At 41.4% G+C, this 10,214-nt stretch overlaps 1 protein-coding gene across 2 annotated transcripts in view; it reads right to left on the minus strand.

Annotated features, from left to right (window-relative positions):
* The window catches only part of rell2 (RELT like 2), a 29,347-nt gene extending 21,743 nt beyond the window's left edge, over nt 1–7,604 (minus strand). Inside the window, exons 1-2 of one of the 2 annotated variants that reach the window (XM_049586092.1) lie at nt 7,508–7,604; nt 7,295–7,452 (exon numbers count right to left, since the gene is read on the minus strand). The gene's annotated coding sequence lies outside the window, so the exon portion shown is untranslated. Of the gene's footprint in view, nt 1–7,294 lie in introns of both variants that reach the window. The other variant, XM_049586090.1, reaches the window with a different exon arrangement.
* Between the last annotated feature and the right edge of the window lie 2,610 nt (nt 7,605–10,214).

Raw genomic sequence — 10,214 nt, forward strand, 5'->3', positions numbered from 1 at the left:
GCTCCAGCTAAAAATACAGCGTCATCCATCAAAAAAATTTAATCTGGCTCAATACAGTGCAACAACATCTGGCAAGGTGCTGCTCTGACCAATCAAATTGGAAGCACACATTTCTAGTAGATTACTTTGTAACAAAAATGGAGTCCGCCCAGTTTGCGATCGCTGTGACAAAATAAAATGATTGTCACTGTAACAACTTGCCAGTAGTAAGATCAGGGAATAATAAAACTGCAGTGTGCTGGTTTCTAATAAAGCCTCACACTTATGGGTCTTTCACTCAAACTGGACTTCATGAACCAGATCTCATTGTCTCATCAATACCTAAAGTTACACGCCTCCACCAACACAAACCTTGCTCAGTCACTCAACTCTGCATTATCATATTACTATCCTATGGTGTGTTCACAGCAAACACAAAGTGAGCATTTCATGCTTTAACATTAAAGCCCCTACAAGGAACTTTCATTTTGAGTTGATTTTGGCGACCCTGTGGACAAAAGCAGTAGTGTTTTGCTTGAATGAAGCCTACATTTCCCATGATCTCTAACGCGTATTGTCATAAAGATGCTTACCTGGCTCGTGCATGTGTTTGTTTTGGGGATGAATGAAACAACAAGACGGGAAAACTTTGCCCCCGCTCCTATCAGGGATCCCAGCTCACCTCTGCCGCACCCCAGCTCCACCTCTTCAGCATAAGCGCCACTGCCACCGGAGTAAACACAGCGGTTGGCTAGTAAGGATGAAAGCCTGTTTGGCGAGCACTTCCACGGCTTCTTGGACTGAGTATGGAGCGGTGCCTCGCCTCTTATTTCTCGGCACTCGCTAGACCCTGTCGGCGCCTGGCTGGTACCTGTCATCGGCCCGGATGAGGTGTTCCAGCCCCGCGGCCCCTGCTCTGCTCGTCCCCGCTGGCGCAGGGTGAATCTGCTCAACCTGTGGCCTCTGTGTGTGGCTCCCCGGTCAGCTGACGCCATGGACCCGCCAGCTCCTGCCAGGATTGGGCTGGTAAATGCTAGATCGCAAACAAAACGTGTATCCTGAAGGATTTCCTGACTTCCCAAGGATTGGATTTGACTGAGACGTTGCTGACTGTTGGTGAGTCCAGTGCTTTCACAGAACTTTTACCCGATGATTGCTGCTATTTTAACTCCCCGCGGACGTCGGGTGGAGGAGGAAGAATAGCGACTATTTATAAATGTAAGCAGCTAGGTAAGATGACGTGTGCCATCTGAGTGCCGTAAATTGTTTTGTCCTGGAAGCAACCTGGGGCGAACCCGGAGACAGTTTCCTAAAGGTATGGATATACACTATATAGAATTAGCTTATCTTCACACTGATGGTCTCATTTGCTGTTGTAGGTCACGCAGAGACATCAGCAGAAATGAGAGACTTTTGCGTATCCAGTTAAAAGTTCCTTGTAGCAGCTTTAAATAAAAATGTTACTAAAAAAAAGTCAATGCAGAGACACGAATAGATGCGAATTCACACCAAGCGATGCAAATGATGCAAAATTCACACTATTTCCGGTTTCACACAAGTTGAAAATTTTCAAGTTGCATGAGAAAAACATCACCTAGAATTATAAATGGAGGACAAACTTATTGTCACCGTCCTTGGGCACCTGGAGCTCTAAGACTCAACATCAGTACTGCACAGAGACTGAACAAAAAAGGAGAGGGCTCAGAAAAAGGTGAGCCAAGGACTACATGCTAAGTTTTGAAAGTATGTATTGTGTATGTTATATTGTTTAGTTATTTCTAAATGCTCTGAGTAATTTAAGCTGGTCTTTTATTGTGGAGGGTAACCATTTGAAGGAGTGGAGTGGTAAGGCATTGCTGTGACAGTATAAAAAATACAGAGCATTGCGGTCTTGGTTCACACTAGCTCAGAACACGGAGTCTCCAGGTTTTTGACAGCACTTGATTCCAGCCAACAGTTGTACTTTACTGCAAATCAAGCTGTCTTTCATCAGCACGACCGTTAGCACAGCTGTTAATGCTCAATAATCACCAGGTGCAAAATACTTCAGAAAACAATTCAGCTGACAAATTAACCAAAGGCTTTGGTCATGCATATTGTCGTTTTCTCACACTCAAGGCATTTGACATACTGTCAGCCCTTTTTACACATATGCTGTCTCGGCGTGTCAGCCCAGTTCAGCAGGGATTTGCACCTCTCAGGCTAGCTGCTTGAAGCTATGTCTTTAATGATGATGCATTTGTCTTGAGTCGGTGACATTTAAAGGCAGTGCCCTCTTTAGCACTTCTTAGTATTGCACTGTACCAGGATTTTTGGTAGCCAGCTACCTATCATCATGGATTTCAAGGCTGTTGTTGCAGTTTTGCTTGGCACTACTGCTTATTGCTTACACAGTTGAAATTAATGGAGCATCTGCTGTCTGGCAAAAGCAGCAGAGGCTTTTTAGACATGTCGCTGTATTGTCACTGAATGTTGACAAAGCCCGATCGACATCACCCAACCCACATGGAAGTAGTAGGGCAAGCTTTGACCTGACTTTCCTCCTTCTTAGGAGCTACTTGGCACATTTAAACTGGTAATGGAAACATAAATCAACAAGGCATGGTTTGACTTGGCATGGCCAAAAGTGCCGATTGAAAATCCCTAATTGTCAGTGTGGGGCTAACCCCACATCGCAGCCTCTCGAACTAAGTGCAATTAAAACCCCATTTAAAACTATTCTATCGGTCACTTGCCTAAATTGTATAACAGAATTACCGCCTCCATGAACCAGTCAAGTTGTACTTACAGTTTACATCCATGTCTGTGAAAACATGGATGCTTCATACACAGAAGATCTATACAATCAGTACAGTTTCAAGATTAGAGTCACCAGTTCAGTATCTGACCAAATGTCTCTCCTTCTGTTCCTAAGATATGACACTGAATAGTGGCCAGAAAAGTGTTTTTGCAGAACATTATGATGTCACAGTGATGGTAACCTTCGATCTTTTTCGATATAAAATTACTCATCACTTCATCATTTTGTGTGAATGTTGTCAAAATTAGCATATGAATTCTTGAGTTATGATCAAATGCATCTTTCGTATGGTTACAGTGACCTATGGCCAGCAAAATGTAATCAGTTCATTGTTGAGTCCGAGTGGGGCTGGGCGATATGACCAAAATCTCATATCACGATATAGGTCATTTCATATCCTGATAACGATACATATCATGATATAGCACATTTTAGAGACAGGCAGCGGAGTTATATAAACTTGTTATGTTACTGTAAGTGCCGTAAAAGCTTCGCGAATTAAAAAGCCAAAAAGAGTAATTCATCAATGTGATCCGTGCAAAAGATGGACAGACTCCAACTGACGAAAAATATTGCTGTAAAAAGTGTATTTTGCGTCACAGTGATATAAATGATAGAGCAAAATATTAAACGATAGACATTTTTCTCTCGTCACACGAAACTTGAAAAAACATTCCCAAAAGGTATCCTTGACATATCACGTTTAGAAGAAAGAGACAGACAAGGTCACAGAAACCCTGACCTTTGATCACCAAAATCCAGTCAGTTCATCACTGAGTCCAAATGGACCTTTGTGCCAAATTTGAAGAAATTCCCTCAAGGCGTCCTTGAGATATTGTAATCATGAGAATGGGACGGATAGATTAACAGATGGATGTACATACATACATACATACATACATACATACATACGTATTGATGGATGGACTGACAACCTGAAAACATAATGCCCCCACCACAGTTGTTGCTCTCACAAAGACATAATAATGATACATAACAGCAGCAACCGAGGATGTTTCCTGTCATGCATTAAAGCTACTCAGTACCACTAAAACCACACTGTTATCCTGCTGTCCTCACTTGCAACAAATTACCCATCACCTCTACATGAATACCACAAAACTACAAGAGATGTGTAAAGCATCACTTCCTGTTATATCTAATCGATGACCATGGATGTGAAGACAGAGATGATACAGAAGATACAGATGCCAGAGGACACAGATAGGTGTGATGCTGAGAGTCTCTCCCTTACACACACTCACAGCTTAAAGAGACACACAGCTGAAAGAAGCAGAGAGATGACTCAGCATCATCATGACCTCGACAGGGTTGTCTCCCAGTGACGTGTGTATATGCGTGTTCAGTGCTTTACGACTGAATTGTGTCGCTCAGCATATACTCTCATAAAAAATAAAGAAAAAGAGGTACCGCGATGGAGAGATGAGAAATGTGTGGTACTGTGTGTGTGTGTGTGTGTGTTTGTGAAGGTATCATTACTTCGGAAAACTCTGACATCACGGGGATCTATTATAGTTCGCATGCGTCATGACAGAGAGAAGGGAGGGCAGGGTGACTGAATTTTTTATATGAACACCACTGGCTGTAGTGATGCAGCAAACCTTTACAGTGAATGTGAATTATCAAACTGAAATGTTAATTAAAAGTTTCTGTTCCATCACACCTCTGTATGTGTTAAGCTCAAGCTATTAAAAGTCACATTATAACCTTAACAAAAGAAGTCATGCCAAGTTAATTTTATTCATTTAAGTCACAAATATGGATCAAGTGACTTTAATAAGTATTTACTGGGGTGCTTTTGGATATTTAAGGTTCCCCTGGTTTGATTACTTCCTGTATGTTTGTAGAAGGCTGTTGCTATTAATGGGCATGTCCACTCTGCTCTCTCCTTTGTGCTACTGAAATCACCTAATGGAAAGGGCAATAAAGCCTGCCAGGCAATAAATACGACACTAAAATACTGAACCAAGATTCCAGTCTGTTCCAAGGTTTTAACTGTCCAAAAGATCTGTCTTAATGAAAGTCAATGCACAATCACACTCCAGTAATATTTGTCAATCTGAAGTGTGAAGTGATGCTAAACTTTCCACGTTTAGTGCTATTTAAGACACATAAAAGTAAAAACATTTACTTCGTCAGCCTCATGATTTTCTTAAAAACACCACTCATATCTCTAATCACCATGACAGTCAATACATCAGCAGATTAGCATCAGCTTTAATTTTACCATCTTCATCCCGACTTTTATTACCACCATGCCTCTAATTTACAGGGACAAAGGGAATCCATACTTTCATACATACATACATCCATCTCAGATTCCTTTAAATGTTTTCCTGATCCTTCACACCTTAAGAGAGTGAATCACCTCAGACTAACAGTATGTAATTTGTTTTCCTTGCCTTACTGTTCAGGACTGCGTGCACGACTGGTCTGAATGTCCCCCCTTGTCCTTCCTGTGTTTGTGTGGGTTCCTGCATTTCAAAACACATGCAAAAGAGTCCAAAAACAGTCCAAAATCAATGCATCTCTGGCTGACTGATACCACAAAATATTCTATAGCTGTGTTTTTTCATTGCATGTCGCTCAATGCATAGGAGGTGGATATTCTCCAGATAGCATGGGTTGCCTCCAGACCACTCACAATCAAACAGGAATTAGCAGGTAGGTATTATTTGAACTAATCCCAGTACATTTGGAAAATAAAATAAAAAACTAAAACTTTGTTTAATATAATGGTCTCAGTGCCACTGTGCTCAACAAGGCAGCTCATGTGACAGGCAGTATACTGTACTATAAAAACCCATCATACTTTATGATGTGAGTTAAAAATGTTAAAAATCCAGGAATTTTCTTTGGCATTCCTACTTATTTGCTATATTGAAAAAACGTACCTAACAGTGACACCACTGTGTGGCACTGAACCGAACCATACATTTGGGAAACATTACATCACTAAAATATATGCATTTATCCTATACCTTTTCCCTTAACTGAAGTGCCATACAATTAGGCCTTAAGATCCATCTGCACGTTTTATTTTTGTTATTAATTACTTCTTAACATTTGTGTGTGCAACTAGGGATCACAGTGATAAAGGGAGAGCATTCCATAAGCTGGGTGCAACAGCTTGAAAAGGGTAGCAAGTGTAAGGAACAACCAGTGACTGTTCAGACGACCTAAGTGGTCCATTAGGAGAATTGAATCCCTTGCTTCCTTGTTCGGCTCAATGAAACTATCAACTATCAGCTTGTCTTGTAAGATGTGTTGCACGTGCTCTTTGACTGACTCCTTTGGGAACTCCCAAAGTATGGATGCTACCACCTAAAATGCACACACACACACACACACACACACACACACACACACATATATACAGTATATACTATCTAGATAGATAGATAGACAGATACGATAGAAAGGTGTGTGTGTGTGTGTGTGTGTGTGTGTGTGTGTGTGTGTGTGTGAAACAGTGCTTTTATAAACACAACTGATCTGGTCACTTTTTCCACATCACAGCTGATGACAGAAATAGTTAGGCTATAGCAAGTGGCATCTGATTGTTATCAACTTTCCGTGGGATCGCTGGGAACTTTGCAGTTATTCCCCTGACTGAGGCTGGTTAGTCTACATTCCTGAACTGTCCATGTTATAAACACGGATGACTGCCAATGAGAATCCACAACCTTATTCAGAGGTCATTAATGGGCCTGCTTCAGTGTTGTCCCCCCCCCCCCACAGCATCAGCCGCGCCACTCCTTCCTTGCTGCTGGTCTTTATTAACAGTTGATGGTAAAGGTATCGTCCTCCCATTCTATATTATTAATCACTCTCAGCGGCTTTACTTGTCTGTAGCTCCCAAAGTCTTAAAAAGTGTCTGAATACTTTTATTCAATCACATAGCGCTTCTCTTCAATTCGGCTCACACAGAGTCCATTAATCATCATATCCCTGTGTAATTTACTCTACTTTAAACACGTAGTAGCACGCTGTTTGCACCTGGTCACGCGAGGCGTGTTGTGTTTTGGTGGAACATGTTTTAAAGTTTACAACGTTGGAATTAGTGGAAATTGGTGGATCAAATGAAACCGAATTCACCAGTGGCCTCCATACATTTCAGAAATATCTTTGGTTTAATTTTATTTAATAAGTGTACATCCGAAAAGTCACAATCATACAAATGAGCGAGTTTCTTCAATGGACTTTGGCGTGTCATTTTATATGCAGGATACGGGACGACGTATGTCAGGTCTATAATGTACCGGCACCTACAGTAACGCTGATTCACCGCATCATCTTCCCCACCCAGTCAATAACACCCAAACCACACCGTCATTTTCATCTCTGAGAGCACGCTGCCATCACCCAGAGCAAAGCCGTCTGATCACACAGTGAGACCTTATCTGAATCCTGAAGGTTAAATACTGAACCGGTATATTAAGACCAACTGGTCCCAAAACACCACAGAACAGAGGCATCATCCAGGATACTCACCTTCAGTCAGGCAGGGACACCGCCCCGTCCTCTCCGGTGCTCCTGATGGGGAGATGCTGTCCCATGGCTGCAGCCTTCTCCGTGTCCTCTGGCCGGAGCAGGACGATGCGGCTGTCTGTCTGCTGAGGAGGACAGAACGACAGGAATCTAGGAGGCATCTGTCTGTCTGTCTGTCTGCTGAGGAGGACAGAACGACAGGAAGCTAGGAGGCACCTGTCTGTCTGTCTGCTCCATAGGCTGCTCCTGCTGCAAATTTGAATTTAACCTTTGTTTATCCAGTCAGCTGAGCTCCACGCAGCTTCACATGGACTGGGATAGGCTGTTTTATTTATAGGTCTCACCCTCCTCCCACACAATATTTTACAATACAGTTATTTTAACAAATGATTTTCCACGTGGTATGAAGTTGTTTTTTTTTGCATTTTCTGAAAACATAACCCTGTACCCTATGAAATCTTAACTTTAACCTTTTCTGCTGTTTAAGACCAAATCAAATAGTTTCTGTCTGTGTTTCATCTCTTATGGAAGCTTTGTCCCACCAGGAAAATACATACATTAAAAGAAAGAAAGGAAGAAATAAAAACTCAACTATTTACAGATGAGGTCAGTGTCCTTACTTCCAATCTACACCCTATAGGTTTGTATGGTATATGTTGATATCAGTTCCATATGAATTATATGTTCTTTCAGAGGCACACTGGGGACACTAAGTGCTTTGGGCAATTTGAGCAGAGAAATGCTCACATCAGATAAAAACTCTATCAGAGGATCTACTGAAAAGCTTGTGGCTTTTTCCTGTTCTATTCTGTCCTAAAAACATCCTTCTTGACATTTACTTTAACCCCCTGAAATGACTCCGTTTATCCATATATACTAAACATTTTTTTTCTGAATAGACTTTTCTCATGCACTCAACAGATATATTTCTGTCAAAGCTTGGTCACAAATTTTTTAAAATCTGTGTTAATGAGTGCTTCTCCAAGATAAAGCATCCACCTGACAGGTGTGGCATATTAAGATGCTGATTAAACAGCATCATTTACTACACAGGTGCATCTTGGGATGGTCATAATAAAAGGCCAGTCTAAAATGTGCAGTTTGATAAGGACACAGATGTCAAACTTTTGGTTCATTTCGCTACTATAAGCCATCTCAAATGGCTTTTCCATGAATTTGGCGGTACATCCAATCAGCCTCACAACAGCGCAAGTTGGTTATGATGACGAACTGCTGTCAGGTCAAGACCCTAGTGAGGACGACCATCATGGAGATGAGCTTCACTGTGATGGTTTCTCGTGGTTTGTGCAGAAATTCTTCTGTTGTACAAACCAATTATTGCCTCAGCTGTTCAGGTGGCTGGTCTCAGACAATCTTGCAGGTAAGGATGCTGGATGTGGAGGTCCTGAGCTGGTGTGGTTACATGGTGTCTGCAGTTGTGAGGCCGGTTGGATGTACTGCCAAAGCAACACTGCTTGTGGTAATGAAATGAACATTAAAGACAAAAGTTCTAGTGGACGTTCCTGCAGTCAGTATGCCAATGGCACGCTCCCTCAAAACTTGAGACATCTGTGACATTGTATAATGTTATAACACTGAACATTTTAGAGTGACCTTTTACTGTGACTATCCAAAGGTAGGCTACACCTATGTAGTAATGATGCTCTGAAATCAGCATCTTGATATGTCACACCTGTCAGGTGGATGGATAATCTTGGAAAAGGAGAAGTGCTCACTAACATGGAATTTAACAAATCTTCAGGGAAAGACATCTACTGAGTGCACAAAGAAATCTTCGATCTTTAACTTAAATCAGTAAAAAATGCAAGTCTTGCATTTAAATTTTAGTACAATTTTGCCACCTTCCCCCTAGTTGGTGCCTTCGTTGACCTCCTATGATGCCTATAAGAAGATCAGTCACTGGGATTGGCCACCAGTTTAAGACTAATGACTATAATATCAATCATGCTGTTATGTATGGTTGAGTCCTCAAAACTTGTTTGTTCAGTTAAGTTCTTCACCTGGTTATTTCTCAACTTCTATTTATTAGACTAGTCTTTATAGTCATCACTGCATCCATCACTGGCACCCTCTCCTTTTTATCCATGTGAGCGAGCACAAGCTCTGTCCCTGCCATTCTTCCCTGCACAGAAAATAAAAGAAACCTGCAGCGCCTAAGAAGTGCCTATACTGAGACATAGCTGCTGCATCTCATTAAAATCTTTATTTATAACCACGTTTTGTGCTCCAGATCTCATCTCTCCAGAGCTCACTGAATCACTGCCAGTTAAGGCACTGTTCTGAATCTCCAGGTTGGCTTATATGTGGAGATCCCATGTTGCTAGTATTTAGTAATAATGTCATGTGTTCTGCCCACACAGGAATCAATCCATCATGGTGCACTTTGCCTTCAAGAAGTCATCATCAATAATGCAACCAGCCAATTCCGCCTAACACTAATGATTTCCATGAAGCTTCATGAACCATTAGTTGTATTGTAGACCCCTCAAGATGATGCTCTTAGTATAATGAAAAAAGCTCAAGGAATGGCATGGCAATTCAGTGTGCTTTTAACCCTTTCATAAACAGAGAGTGCCATCTAGTGGTCCTAGAAAATGGCTCATGAAGCTTATTTGGCAACCTAACACAAGCTAGAATTAAATGTTATTAGACTGTTTTATGTTAAATGCAATACTGACATATCACATAGATATACTGTTATCCTACGAATATGATAGCATGCCAGATATAGTTATTGTCCCCCACTTTGACATTGTCTAACATCTCCTCACGTACAGCACAAAGGATGTGCTGTAACAGGTATCAAAGGCTGAATTTAAGGTCATAGACGTTCAGACTGCTTTGTATTTTTTAGGATGCCATGAGGCTAGACAGGATTATTACCATTACTATGGTTATGATT

This window comes from Epinephelus fuscoguttatus, linkage group LG9 (assembly GCF_011397635.1).
Source record: "Epinephelus fuscoguttatus linkage group LG9, E.fuscoguttatus.final_Chr_v1".
In the NCBI taxonomy this organism is placed as follows: Eukaryota; Metazoa; Chordata; class Actinopteri; order Perciformes; family Serranidae; genus Epinephelus; species Epinephelus fuscoguttatus.